The 15,000-nt window shown below is 46.5% G+C and overlaps 1 protein-coding gene across 1 annotated transcript in view; it reads right to left on the reverse strand.

The window, feature by feature from the left end:
• LOC135538923 (beta-1,3-galactosyltransferase 1-like) overlaps window positions 1-14,364 on the reverse strand; it is a 41,852-nt gene extending 27,488 nt beyond the window's left edge. The window contains exon 1 of the mRNA XM_064964797.1: window positions 14,238-14,364. The gene's annotated coding sequence lies outside the window, so the exon portion shown is untranslated. The remainder of the gene's footprint in view (window positions 1-14,237) is intronic.
• Window positions 14,365-15,000: the final 636 nt, after the last annotated feature.

A 15,000-nucleotide genomic window follows, 5' to 3' on the forward strand; every position in this document is an offset into this window, starting at 1 on the left:
TATAGTGGGTGAGTGAGTAATGTGTGTGTGTGTGCGGTATGTGTGTTTGGTAATGGAAGGGTGTGCATCGAAACACCCTTTTTGACTCCAAATGGCCATGTTACTATGGCAACAGGCTGGGTGAGGCGAGGGAATGTTCTCAATAGGAGAGTTCTGACACTGTGACGTGATCTGAATGCTCCCGCATGATCAGTCAGACTCAGAACGATGTATGTTCAAAAGAAAAGCCAACTTCCTCCTGGGTTTGGGCAGACTTGTCCTCTGATTTAGCCCAATAGACAGAGAGACTCAGGAATATTAGGCAACACTGGAACCACAGTGTGGGATCTAAATGGTATCATGAAAGTGATGTCCATCGGTGATTAGGAGAGCGTCGGGACTGGTTATATCAACGACTGAAAGGAACAAATCAGGATGTACACATTTCAGGTTTAGTTGATTTGAAACAATGTATAATCTATAGCATTTGCAGGGTGAATCAAGTCAAAAAATAAAAAATAATCAGCTCAATAATATCATTATTGTACATCCTCTATGGGTATCACATGATAAAGTCATATGCACCAGCTTACGCAGCCTTGGATATAAAGAGGACTTAAATATATGCTGATACAAACACGTCAACAAGCACAGATTGGCACGGCACGTTGGGTAGAATAATTGGCACAGCTCTGAATTAATATTTTACTATCTTCTGGACTGGTTCCCTCTGCTGAACGAGGGGGATCCGCAACACACTTCTACTGAGAGCTCCGTCTCAAATCTCTGACCATTGTTTTTAATGAGTGCACTCCATATGTCTTCTTGTGAGTGTGTGTGTGTGTTTTCGTGGGCTCCCTTAACACAGTTGACAGCACCAGCTTCACTGAGTGTGACTGGCTGTCACTGTGGAAGGGGACATTAATTCATTGGAGACTGAAGGAAGGGGACTGGCTTTCTGCCATGACAGATCGATAGAAGGAGGCGTTAGGGAGAGACACCCTTTGGAAGACACCAAGACAGCAGCCAGCAGGCAGATAATGTAGGAACTCTTCAAAGAGCACTCATTGGAACCTTAAAGAGACTGAGACTTAAGAGGAGGAGGAAGGAGGAGGGAGGGAGGAAGACTGAGACGAGCCGTCATATCTAGCTGGCTGGCGTGATTAATGTTGAGATTGGAGAGGGAGGCTGTTCTACTTTATGAGGCCCCCGTCAGCTTTTACTGCCTGAAGTGAAGGGCCATGCAATCTGTCCTAAGATGGAGCCATCATGGAGAGATAGGGGGTTTGCATTCGCGGCTCGGGTTCACTTCTTGTCTTGTTTCTGCTTCGAGTTTATCCTCCATACACAGTACCAGTCAAAAGATTGGCCACACCTACTCATTCAAGGGTTTTTCTTTATTGTAGAATAACAGTGGACATCAATAGTATGAAATAACTCATCTGGAATCATGTAGTAACCAAACAAGTGTTAAACAGATTAAAATATATGATGATGTGAGATTCTTCAAAATAGCCACCCTTTGCCTTAATGACAGCTTTGCACACTCTTGGCATCCTCTCAACCAGCTTCATGAGGTAGTCACCTGGAATTATTTTAAATTAACAGGTGTACCTTGTTAAAAGTTATTTTGTGGAACTTTCTTCTTTCTTAACGCGTTTCAGCCAATCAGTTGTGTTGTGACAAGGTAGGGGTGGTATACAGAAGATAGCCCTATTATGGCAAAAACAGCTCAAATAAGCAAAGAGAAATAGTCCATCATTACTTTAAGACATGAAGGTCAGTCAGTCAATACAGAAAATGTCAAGAACTCTGAAGGTTTCTTCAGGTGCAGTCGCAAAAACCATCAAGTTCTATGATGAAAACGGCTCTCATGAGGACCACCACAGGAAAGTAAGACCCAGAGTTACCTCTACTGCAGAGGATAAGTTCATTAGAGTTACCAGCCTCAGAAATTGCAGCCCAAACAAATGCTTCACAGAGTTCAAGTAACAGACACATCTCAACATCAACTGTTCAGAGGAGACTGCAGGAATCAGGCCTTCATGGTCGAATTGCTGCAAAGAAACCACTACTAAAGGACACAAATGAGAAGTAGAGACTTGCTTGGGCCAAGAAACACGAGCAACAGACATTAGACTGGTGGAAATCTGTCCTTTGGTCAGATGATCTCCGCATGTGTGGTTCCCACCGTGAAGCATGGAGGAGGAGGTGTAATTGTGTGGGGTGCTTTGCTGGTGACACTGTCTGTGATTTATTTGGAATTCAAGGCTCAATTAACTAGCATGGCTACCACAGCATTGTGCAGCGATACGCCATGACATCTGGTTCGTACTTAGTGGAATATAATTTGTTTTTCAACAGGACAATGACCCAAAACACATCTCCAGGCTGTGTAAGGGCTATTTGAACAAGAAGTAGAGTGATGGAGTGATGCATCAGATGACCTGGCCTCCACAATCACCCGACCTCAACACAATTCAGATGGTTTGGGATTAGTTGGACTGTAGAGTGAAGGAAAAGCAGTCAACAAATGCAAAGCATATGTGGGAACTCCTTCAAGACTGTTGGAAAAGCATTCCAGATTTGTTTAACACTTTTTTGGTTACTACATGATATGTGTTATTTTATAGTTATGTTGTCTTCACTACTATTATACAATGTATAAAATAGTAAAAAATAAATAAAAACCCTTGAATGAGTAGGTGTGTCCAAACTTTTGACTGGCACTGCACATGTATCAGTGGTATCTGGAGTGACACTGTTAATCAGATTGTTTGAACCTTTATAATACTGATCCATCTGCACATTATATAAGTTAAGAGGTGGAGTATATTATATACTGAATAAAAATATAAACACAACATGCATCTGGTGTGGCCACCATTTGCCTTATGCAGCATGACACATCTGTTGATTGTGGCCTGTGTAATGTTGTCCCACTCCTCTTCAATGGCTGTGCAAAGTTGCTGGATATTGGCGGGAACTGGAACACGCTGTCGTACACATCGATCCAGAGCATCCCAAACTTGCTCAATGGGTGACACATCTGGTGAGAATGTAGGCCATGAAGGAACTGGGACATTTTCAGCTTCCACAAATTGTGTACAGATCCTTGCGACATGGGGCTGTGCATTATCATGCTGAAACATGAGGTGATGGGGCTGATGAATGGCATGACAATGGGCCCCAGGATCTCGTCACGGTATCTCTGTGAGTTCAAATTGCCATTGATAAAATGCAATTGTATTCTCACTCTGTTCAGAAAGTTGACATCAGCAAACCGCATGTCCACACGGCACCATGCACGTGGTCTGTGTTTGTGAGGCTGGTTGGACGTCCTGAAAATTCTCTAAAACGACATTGGAAGCGGATTATGGTAGAGAAATGAATATTCAATTCTTTGGCAACAGCTCTGGTGGACATCCCTGCAGTCAGCATTCCAATTATAAGCTCCCTCAAAAACTTGAGACATCTGTCACATTGTGTTGTGTGACAAAACTGCACATGTTAGAGTTGCCTTTTATTGTCCCCAGCACCTGTGTAAATATCATTATCTTGGCAAAAGAGACACTCTCACTAACAGGGATGTAAACAAATTTGTTCACAACATTTGAGTGAGGTAAGCTTTTTGTGCGCATGGAACATTTCTGGGATCTTTCAGCTCATTTTTTCAGCTTATTTCAGCTCATGAAAGATAGGGCCAACACTTTACGTGTTGCGTTTATATTTATGTATATAGTTGGTCGTTGAAAGTGACAGGCAGTGGCTGTCAGATGAGTGGGGCACGGGGGGAACTCAAGGTCTGTATTGTTCGTTAGTTCTCAGACAGGTAGCTATAGCAACGTGAGAGAGGAGCCAGTGTGAGTTTGCTCTGTGTGAGAGGAGAGTGAGTCGAGTGTTGCCCGTGTCGAGGGAGTGAGGGAAGAGGTAGCACTTCTCTGAGGTCTCAGAGGGAAAGCAGTGTGTGGTGTTTGTTTAAATTGGACCAGTCTGGTTTCCTGCTGGAGGTTGAGTGGACCAAGGGACCTCAGGGCCAGTTATTGTAATGATGAGAAACCGATGTGTGAAGACTAGAGACAGAAAGCTGTCAAAAAATGCCTTAGCAGGAAGTAGGAAGTAGCAAGTAGGAAGTCATTAAAGCAACAGGTGGTGTGGCATCCTTCTCATCACTTTCTTGTGTCTCTCGCTCCCCATCTTGCTATATTTTCTTTCAGTCTCATCTTGCTCTATCACCCCTTACCTGAATCCCTCCCATCTCTCTCCTTTCTCTTACTGTTTCTCCTCATCTCTCTCTCTCTTGCCCCTTACCTGAATCCCTCCCATCTCTCTCCTTTCTCTACCTGTTTCTCCTCATCTCTCTCTCTCTTGCCCCTTACCTGAATCCCTCCCATCTCTCTCCTTCCTGTTTCTCCCCATCTCTCTCTCTCTTGCCCCTTACCTGAATCTCTCCCATCTCTCTCCTTCCTCTTCCCGTTTCTCCATCTCTTTCCTACTCATTCACTCTTAGATTGTTTTTTTTCACCTTCCAATCCAAGAGGTTCTTCTAATCTCTCCCTCGATTACAAAACAGTCTGCAGTAGTGATTGGTACAGCAGCATCTCCTATATTGGAACAGTGAGTTCTTTTTAGGTTTACTTTATGTTAATTCTAGTCCTCTGACTCCCTTCTCAGAGTGCTACTTAACGAGACTGCTCTGCTTCTAAATGCATTAGGGAAGGCTTCCAATTATACGATGCAAATACAATTAATAACATTCTTTGTCAGATAAATGACACATATCAAACCAAGGAGAGAGAAAAGGCACCATGTTAGTTATAACTCCTCTGCTCATTTTAATATTTGCATAACCCCCCCGTTCCTACTCTGCAATAAATAGAGGTGTGATATCGTGATCGACCAAAACAAAAAGGAACGATCGTGACTAGTAGAGCACTTGTCTTGTTTCTAGGGCTATTAGCGTTTCGGCTATTTTGAAAGGATCTGTGCATAATCATCCAACACAACACATGATCCAGAGATGGGAGTGGTAATTATGGGCTCTAATAGGGGCCAATTAGGATGACTCTTCAAGCTTTACACTGTAACGCTTGGTTTCATTCCTCTATCCACAGTGGCATGTGGATTTTCTGTACTGTGAGAGCTGCTGTTACTGTGGTAGAGATGGAATAATGTGAAGTCGGTTAAATCCTAGTGTAACCACGCCTATTTCTATCGTTCCATGATGAATACTAGTAGATTCAAAAACATGAGCTGGCGCACGCCCAGAAATGTGGAGGTGCTGTCTAACAGCGAATAAACTATAAACTATCAAAATAAAGGAAGTAGCACACTTCATGTATAATCTCCAAGCATTAAGTTGCTGGGAGTGGGGCCTCCCGGGTGGTGCAGTGGCTAAGGGTGCTGCGCCAGCTGTGCCACCAGAGACCCTGGGTTCGCGCCCAGGCTCCGCTGCAACCGGCCACAACCAGGAGGTCCGTGGGGCGACGCACAATTGGCCTAGCATCATCCGGGTTAGGGAGGGCTTGGCTGGTAGGGAAATCCTTGTCTCATTGCACACCAGTGACTCCTGTGGCAGGCCGGGCGCAGTGTGCGCTAACCAAAGTTGCACAGTGTTTCCTCCAACACATTGGTGCAGCTAACCTCTGGGTTGGATGGCGCTGTGTTAAGAAGCAGTGCAGCTTGGTTGGGTTGTGTATCGGAGGACACATGACTTTCAACCTTCGAGCCTGTACAGGAGTTGTAGCGATGAGACAAGATAGTAGCTACTAAAAACACTCTCAGTCGCTTTTCCAAACTAGATTATATACCAGATACTATGAAATTGGGGAGAAAAAGGGGTAAAAAAAATAAAATATAAATAAAAGTTGCTGGGAGTTTATACATGAAGTGTGTGACTTTATTTTGATAGTCTATGATGAATACTAAACGTTAAAAAAAAATATATTTAACCAGGCAAGTCAGTTAAGAACAAATTCTTATTTTCAATGACAGCCTACGCCGGCCAAACACAATTGGCTGGGCCAATTGTGCACCGCCCTATGGGACTCCCAATCACGTCCGGATGGGATACAACCTGGATTCAAACCAGGGACTGAGATGCAGTGCCTTAGACCACTGCGCCACTCGGGAGCCCCTAAATGTAGCTCTATGATCAAATATCATGACAAACATGACGTTTGATATACTTGTGTCTATCCTGTTCGACTCAAATCAGTACGAGAACACACTTTTAGGTACATTTGTGATATAGTTTGAATACCTCAAAGACTGGTCCCCAACAAGCTCCCCCTGAAAATCCCCCTGAAAATCAAGATAGATAGCAGATACTAATACCTTGAGAAAAAAACAGATGGCAGGCCAACACACTACAAACGGAACACTTCAAGATACCCACTTGTTACCAGACGCCATCTTGTTCAAAAACTCTTGTTTTTGTACTTTGTACATTTATTTGATTATTTTATGATGTGATTATGTTACTTGTATCTTAACACTAAACAAATACACTTGTCTCCCCTTCCTCCCCCCAGTATGTCCTCTCCTCCTAGGCTGTAATGTGACAGACACCTCCCAGTGTGTCTCATCCAGAGGCTGTAATGTGAAGGACACCTCCCAGTGTGTCTCATCCAGAGGCTGTAATGTGACAGACACCTCCCAGTGTGTCTCATCCAGAGGCTGTAATGTGACAGACACCTCCCAGTGTGTCTCATCCAGAGGCTGTAATGTGACGGACACCTCCCAGTGTGTCTCATCCAGAGGCTGTAACGTGAAGGACACCTCCCAGTGTGTCTCATCCAGAGGCTGTAACGTGACGGACACCTCCCAGTGTGTCTCATCCAGAGGCTGTAATGTGACAGACACCTCCCAGTGTGTCTCATCCAGAGGCTGTAATGTGACAGACACCTCCCAGTGTGTCTCATCCAGAGGCTGTAATGTGACGGACACCTCCCAGTGTGTCTCATCCAGAGGCTGTGTGACAGACACCTCCCAGTGTGTCTCATCCAGAGGCTGTAATGTGACAGGACACCTCCCAGTGTGTCTCATCCAGAGGCTGTGACAGACACCTCCCAATGTGAAGGACACCTCCCAGTGTGTCTCATCCAGAGGCTGTAATGTGAAGGACACCTCCCAGTGTGTCTCATCCAGAGGCTGTAATGTGAAGGACACCTCCCAGTGTGTCTCATCCAGAGGCTGTAATGTGAAGGACACCTCCCAGTGTGTCTCATCCAGAGGCTGTAATGTGAAGGACACCTCCCAGTGTGTCTCATCCAGAGGCTGTGACGGACACCTCCCAGTGTGTCTCATCCAGAGGCTGTAATGTGAAGGACACCTCCCAGTGTGTCTCATCCAGAGGCTGTAATGTGAAGGACACCTCCCAGTGTGTCTCATCCAGAGGCTGTGTGTGAAGGACACCTCCCAGTGTGTCTCATCCAGAGGCTGTAATGTGAAGGACACCTCCCAGTGTGTCTCATCCAGAGGCTGTAATGTGAAGGACACCTCCCAGTGTGTCTCATCCAGAGGCTGTAACGTGACGGACACCTCCCAGTGTGTCTCATCCAGAGGCTGTAATGTGAAGGACACCTCCCAGTGTGTCTCATCCAGAGGCTGTAATGTGAAGGACACCTCCCAGTGTGTCTCATCCAGAGGCTGTAATGTGACAGACACCTCCCAGTGTGTCTCATCCAGAGGCTGTAATGTGACGGACACCTCCCAGTGTGTCTCATCCAGAGGCTGTAATGTGAAGGACACCTCCCAGTGTGTCTCATCCAGAGGCTGTGACAGACACCTCCCATGTCTCATGACAGACACCTCCCAGTGTGTCTCATCCAGAGGCTGTAATGTGACAGACACCTCCCAGTGTGTCTCATCCAGAGGCTGTAATGTGACAGACACCTCCCAGTGTGTCTCATCCAGAGGCTGTAATGTGAAGGACACCTCCCAGTGTGTCTCATCCAGAGGCTGTAATGTGACGGACACCTCCCAGTGTGTCTCATCCAGAGGCTGTAATGTGAAGGACACCTCCCAGTGTGTCTCATCCAGAGGCTGTAATGTGACGGACACCTCCCAGTGTGTCTCATCCAGAGGCTGTAATGTGTCTCACAGAGGACACCTCCCAGTGTGTCTCATCCAGAGGCTGCTGACGGACACCTCCCAGTGTGTCTCATCCAGAGGCTGTAATGTGGACACCTCCCAGTGTGTCTCATCCAGAGGCTGTAATGTGACAGGACACCTCCCAGTGTGTCTCATCCAGAGGCTGTAATGTGACGGACACCTCCCAGTGTGTCTCATCCAGAGGCTGTAATGTGAAGGACACCTCCCAGTGTGTCTCATCCAGAGGCTGTAGACACCTCCCAGTGTGTCTCATCCAGAGGCTGTAATGTGACGGACACCTCCCAGTGTGTCTCATCCAGAGGACACCCCAGTGTGTCTCATGGCTGTAATGTGAAGACACCTCCCAGTGTGTCTCATCCCTGTAATCGAGGACACCTCCCAGTGTCTCATCCAGAGGCTGGAAGGATTCACATACTGTTCTCTAAGAACTGTTCTCTAAGAACTCTGAAAACGTAAAGCTCAAAACACTCTCAGTCGCTTTTCCAAACTAGATTATATTTCCGTGTGTGTGTGAGAGATAAAAAAAAGAGAGAGAGAGAGAGAGAGAGAGAGAGAGAGAGAGAGAGAGAGAGAGAGAGAGAGAGAGAGGGGAACAAATGACAAAAATGTTCATTGCCATAGAACAAATCAGTGGAGACAGTCGATGAGGAAAATAACCAAACCAATAATGCAAGCAAAGATAATATCCTAGTTTAATAAAAGTTCTCATGAAACACATCTTTTAATTAACAAAACACTTTTTTTCCCCCCAGCGATGCCACTGTGTAGAACTGGTGTTAACCCTAGTGATTCAAAGTCATGTTTTCTATCCATAACGACAGTGGAGGACAGTAGCCACTTCCAAGATGTTCAAAACCATGACAACGGCATACTGTAAGAAGAGCAAATACCACACTGTTAAAGAGCATCCTTCCTTGCTAATAGAACTTTGAAGACTCCAGACATTGCAGGGTGGGTAATTCTGATTGGTTCTCTGTTGGTTCTACTGGCCTTGCCGAGCAGCCCTCTTTCGAAGCCCTCTTTTCAACATTCAACAGCACACTGAGCAATATTGATTGAGATAGTTGGGTAGTTTGAACATTAAAGAGCCTAAAAGTGGTTATTTGAAGACTGACACCCCCTGCCCAGCACGCATAAAGACACAGATACACACCGACAGTTGCTTTTAGTCAAACAGTCTCAGTCTGTGAGCCATAAAAGCCTAAGATTCCCTTCAGACATACGGCCCGTCAGTGAGGGGTGTTACCAGGACTCTATAGGTCTCTACTGCATACACCCCAATTTAACCCTTGTTTGACACTCTCAGCCACTGAATAGTAATCAGTGTACTATTGTGCTTACATACTTTATATGCATCGACTGTATATAAACCCTTGTTAACCCTTGGTTGACACCCTCTGTCACGCCTTGGTCTTAGTATTTTGTGTTTTAGAATATTAGTTGGTCAGGCCAGGGTGTGACATGGGTTTATGTTATTGTGTTGTTGTATTGGGGTTTTTGTAGGCATTGGGATTGTGGTTGATTAAGGGTGTGTTTAGTATAGGTTTGGCTGCCTGAGGCGGTTCTCAATCAGAGTCAGATGATTCTCGTTGTCTCTGATTGGGAACCGTATTTAGGTAGCCTGGGTTTCACTTTGTATTTCGTGGGTGATTGTTCCTGTCTCTGTGTTAGTGTTCACCAGACAGGCTGTATTAGGTTTTTCACGTTCCGTTTGTTGTTTTTGTATTTATAAGTTATTTCATGTATCGTCATTTGTTTCATTAAAGACATGAGTAACCAACACGCTGCATTTCGGTCCGACTTTCTTGCGACAAACGAAGAACGCCGTTACAGAATCACCCACCACACACGGACCGAGCAGCGTGTTAACAGGCAGCTGGAGCAGCGAAGGGAGGACGTTATGGACAGCAGAGGCTTGGAGTATACGACGTGGGAAGAAATAGACAGGTGGGCGGCCGACCCAGAGAGAGTGCCGGAGCCCGCCTGGAATTCGCTGGAGCAGTGCGAAGAGGGCTATAGGAGAATGGAGTCGAAAAGAAAGACACGGCGGCGCAGAGCGAAACCCGAAAATCAGCCCCAAATATTTCTTGGGGGGGGGGCTCAGAGGGTGAGTGGCTGAGTCAGGAGACAGACCTGAGCCAACTCTCCCTGTTTATCGTGAGGAGCCAAGGAGGAGACCAGAACCGGTGTTGGAGGTGAGCGAAGCAGAGACTGTGAAGGAGTTAATGGGGAAATTGGAGGAGAGAGTAATGAGGGAGTTGCTAGTTTGGTGCTTTAGGTACAAGATTCGTCCGACGGAGCGTGTCGGGGATTTGATGGCACCTGGGTCAGCGCTCCATACTAGTCCTGAGGTGAGTGTTAGTCGGCTGGTGAAAAATGTGCCAGCCTCACGCACTAGGCCTCCTGTGTACCTACCTAGCCTTGCACGTCCTGTGCCAGTCCTGCTCTCAGGCTCTCCAGTACACCTTCACGGTCCAGTCCATCCTGTGCCACCTTCAAACACCAGTCCTCCGGTGGCAGCTCCCCGCACCAGGCTTCCTGTGCGTGTCCTCGATCCAGTACCACCAGTTCCAGTACCACGCACCAGGCCTTCAGTGTGCCTCGCCTGTTCAGCGCAGCCAGCGCTTTCTCCCTCTCCTGCGCTGTCGGAGTCTCCCCCCTGTTCAGCGTTTCTAGAGCCTTCCTCCTCTACAGCGCTGCCGAAGCCTCCTGCCTGTTTGGAGCAGCTAGAGCTGCCAGTCTTCATGGAGCTGCCAGTCTGCATGGAGCTGCCAGTCTGCAAGGAGCTGCCAGTCTGCATGGAGCTGCCAGTCTGCATGGAGCTGCCAGTCTGCATGGAGTTGCCAGTCTGCAAGGAGCTGCCAGTCTGCAAGGAGCTGCCAGTCTGCAAGGAGCTGCCAAAGCTGTTAGTCTGCATGGAGCAGCCAGAGCCGTCAATCTGCATGGAGCAGCCAGAGCCGTCAATCTGCATGGAGCAGCCAGAGCCGCCAGTCAGCATGGAGCAGCCAGAGCCATTCAGCCAGACTCTTCCAGATCTGCCATTCAGCCAGACTCTTCCAGATCTGCCAGTCAGCCAGACTCTTCCAGATCTGCCAGTCAGCCAGACTCTTCCAGATCTGCCAGTCAGCCAGACTCTTCCAGATCTGCCAGTCAGCCAGACTCTTCCAGATCTGCCAGTCAGCCAGACTCTTCCAGATCTGCCAGTCAGCCAGACTCTTCCAGATCTGCCAGTCAGCCAGACTCTTCCAGATCTGCCAGTCAGCCAGACTCTTCCAGATCTGCCAGTCAGCCAGACTCTTCCAGATCTGCCAGTCAGCCAGACTCTTCCAGATCTGCCAGTCAGCCAGACTCTCCCCTCAGTCCCGAGTTGCCCCTCAGTCCCGAGCTGCCCCTCAGTTCAGTGGGGTTCTGGGTGAGGACTATTAGGCCATGGTCGGCGGCGAGGGTGGATCATCCCAGGACGCGAAGGGGAGGAACTATGACATTTATGGAGTGGGGTCCACGTCCCGAGCCGGAACCTCCACCATGGACAGACGCCCAACCGGACCCTCCCTATGGTTTTGAGGTGCGTCCGGGAGTCCGCACCTTAGGGGGGTGGTTCTGTCACGCCTTGGTCTTAGTATTTTGTGTTTTAGAAAATATTGGTTGGTCAGGCCAGGGTGTGACATGGGTTTATGTTATTGTGTTGTTGTATTGGGGTTTTTGTAGGCATTGGGATTGTGGTTGATTAGGGGTGTGTTTAGTATAGGTTTGGCTGCCTGAGGCGGTTCTCAATCAGAGTCAGATGATTCTCGTTGTCTCTGATTGGGAACATTTAGGTAGCCTGGGTTTCACTTTGTATTTCGTGGGTGATTGTTCCTGTCTCTGTGTTAGTGTTCACCAGACAGGCTGTATAGGTTTTTCACGTTCCGTTTGTTGTTTTTGTATTTATAAGTTATTTCATGTATCGTCATTTGTTTCATTAAAGACATGAGTAACCAACACGCTGCATTTCGGTCCGACTTTCTTGCGACAAACGAAGAACGCCGTTACACCCTCAGCCTCCTGGCAGTAATCACTGCACTGTTGTCACTCACACACTGACACCTACATGCGTTACTAAGACCCCTGCCTCACTGTGGAAAGAGTGTGAGATCGATGTGGATCCAAACTGAATTGAACCATTATAATGAGGGCAATATCCTGGGAAACTGCAGGAGAAACAAATCTCCTTAAATCACTACCCACACAGCAGCCTATAATGATCATATAATGGAGGCCTCCAGTGCTCCCACTCGATTTGGGCTGAGTATAAAGAAATCATATTTGCACGCCTTAAATTATACACCGCCATTTTTTTTAAACGTTTTAAAATGACTAAGCAACCATTTATTAGAAATATTGCAAGTGTTATTGCAAAATCAACCATAGTTACAGGCTCTAGCCTGAACAGTGTTAAAACATGCAATGTGCTATTTAAAACCCCCTCTAGGTAAATCTCCAACACGGTTGCCTAAACAAAAGAACAAGGAATATCCAAGAGAATCCAGTATGAATACATCTCTTATTCAACGTAAACACTAAGTCCTACTTAAGTAAAGGGAAGTCGAGCATCGCGCCAGTATGAGGTCGCGGAAAGTCTTTTTCGTGAACATAGGCGACAATTAAAGAGAAAGCAGACAGTGAGAGAGTGAGAGAATCAGCGGGTGTAGAGCGAGGTATTTGGAGCGGAGTGGTGCCGGAGCGCTCATTAGCCGAGGCTGAGGTGGCGGTACAGGACACCCGACACGTCTTCAAACATGAGATTGCGCCGGTGTTCGACTCGCTTCTACACATTAGCATCATCAAAGTGAATATTTAAGTGACCGAATTAAGAGAATAAAGCATGACAGAACCCATGACGCGTAAACCTTAGCGAAGGGCATTAGTGTGAGAGAGAGAAAAAGAGAGATTGAGAGAGAGATAAAGAGAGAAAGGATGTGTGCCGTGCATGCAAGCAAACTTTTGCTTCCCCTGCCTGAGCGAGAGAGAGAGAGAGAGGATGTGTGCCGTGCATGCAAGCAAACCTCAGCTTCCCCTGCCTGAGCGAGAGAGAGAGAGAGAGAGAGAGAGAGAGAGAGAGAGAAAGGATGTGTGCCATGCATGCAAGCAAACCTTAGTTTCCCCTGCCTGAGCGAGAGAGAGAGAGAGAGAGAGAGAGAGAGCGAGAGAGAGAGAGAGAGAGAAAGGATGTGTGCCGTGCATGCAAGCAAACCTTAGCTTCCCCTGCCTGAGCAAGAGAGAGAGAGAGAGAGAGAGAGAAAGGATGTGTGCCATGCATGCAAGCAAACCTTAGTTTCCCCTGCCTGAGCGAGCGAGAGAGAGAGAGAGAGAGAGAGAGAGAGAGAGAGAGAGAGAGAGAGAGAGAGAGAGAGAGAGAGAGAGAGAAAGGATGTGTGCCGTGCATGCAAGCAAACCTTAGCTTCCCCTGCCTGAGCGAGAGAGAGAGAGAAAGAGAGAGAGAGAGAGAAAGGATGTGTGCCGTGCATGCAAGCAAACCTTAGCTTCCCCTGCCTGAGCGAGAGAGTGAGAGAGAGAAAGAGAGAGAGAGAGAGAAAGGATGTGTGCCGTGCATGCAAGCAAACCTTAGCTTCCCCTTCCTGAGCGAGAGAGAGAGAGAGAGAGAAAGGATGTGTGCTGTGCATGCAAGCAAACCTCAGCTTCCCCTGCCTGAGCGAGAGAGAGAGAGAGCGAGAGAGAGAGAGAGAAAGGATGTGTGCCGTGCATGCAAGCAAACCTTAGCTTCCCCTGCCTGAGCGAGAGAGCGAGAGAGAGAGAGAGAGATTTAAGCACACATCAAATCTATTGAACTTTTACCAATCAAAACAATGAATTACACTGTAAATACCGAAGTAATAGAAAATGACAAAGCTGACAGTCAGTGACAGTCAGTGCAATCCAAATCTGCATCAAGGATACTTCTTTAGAAAAGGCTGAATAATGTTTTCTATAATTGTAGTCTTCAGGCCATGAAAAGAAAATGAACAGCGAGCTTTTCATTTTCTACAGTGCAAAATCCTTGAAGAAAAAAAGTGGGAGGTACTTTATTTTCAACTGTTTTTCCCCCCAAAAGTTTCCTGGTATGACGCTTTTTCATAAAGACAGACTTTGAATTTTTATCTCACCTTAAGGTATAGAGCTTGTCATCAAAACGTAATCTCTCACTGGTCCTGCAGGAAAAACAATGGACAGCCTTGACCTCAATCTTTCAGACTTCTGGCTTGTTTCCTTCAGCCCCTAGACCCTTCTTCTACCCCTTTGGTGTTCACAGATCTGAAAGGAATGGATAGGAGTAAGCAAGAAAGATGATGACTCCACCTCCCCCATAGGCTAAGTGGAGTTCCTTCGCCATTATCTCTTACCAAACCAATCCTTTAATATCTGTGAACCTCTGTCTCTGATTGGCAATTACTATTACCCTGCAATTACTCTTCAATTCAATGAATAGCTTACGATCACAATAGATAATTACAACACTCCTATTCTGACAGAGGCACAGTAGGCTGCTCTGAGGAAAATAGGAATGAATACACCGTCCAAGGATTTTAATCAGTGTAATTAGTAAATGGTGCACAATAGAAAGAGTATAAATGACAGTTGATCTTCTTGTAGAGTCTCCATTGATGTGTCACCAGGTGGTTATGGGTAAATTGGTGAGATGGAGAGATGTAGACACTAGATAATACATGAAGCACTTTATACCATAAATTACCTGAAGTCTACAAAATAAACTCTTTGTCGTACCTTCCCAAGCTCCCATTTGACAACAACTACAGTACATTCCAATTATCATGTGAATTCATTCAGGCTAAAGCTCCACCATGGCATGTTGTACAGTACAAACAATGTAGGGATACAGAGAAGGAACTCTGAGTGAACTGTTGAACT

This window comes from Oncorhynchus masou, unplaced genomic scaffold (genome assembly GCF_036934945.1).
Source record: "Oncorhynchus masou masou isolate Uvic2021 unplaced genomic scaffold, UVic_Omas_1.1 unplaced_scaffold_19___fragment_2___debris, whole genome shotgun sequence".
Classification (NCBI taxonomy): domain Eukaryota; kingdom Metazoa; phylum Chordata; class Actinopteri; order Salmoniformes; family Salmonidae; genus Oncorhynchus; species Oncorhynchus masou.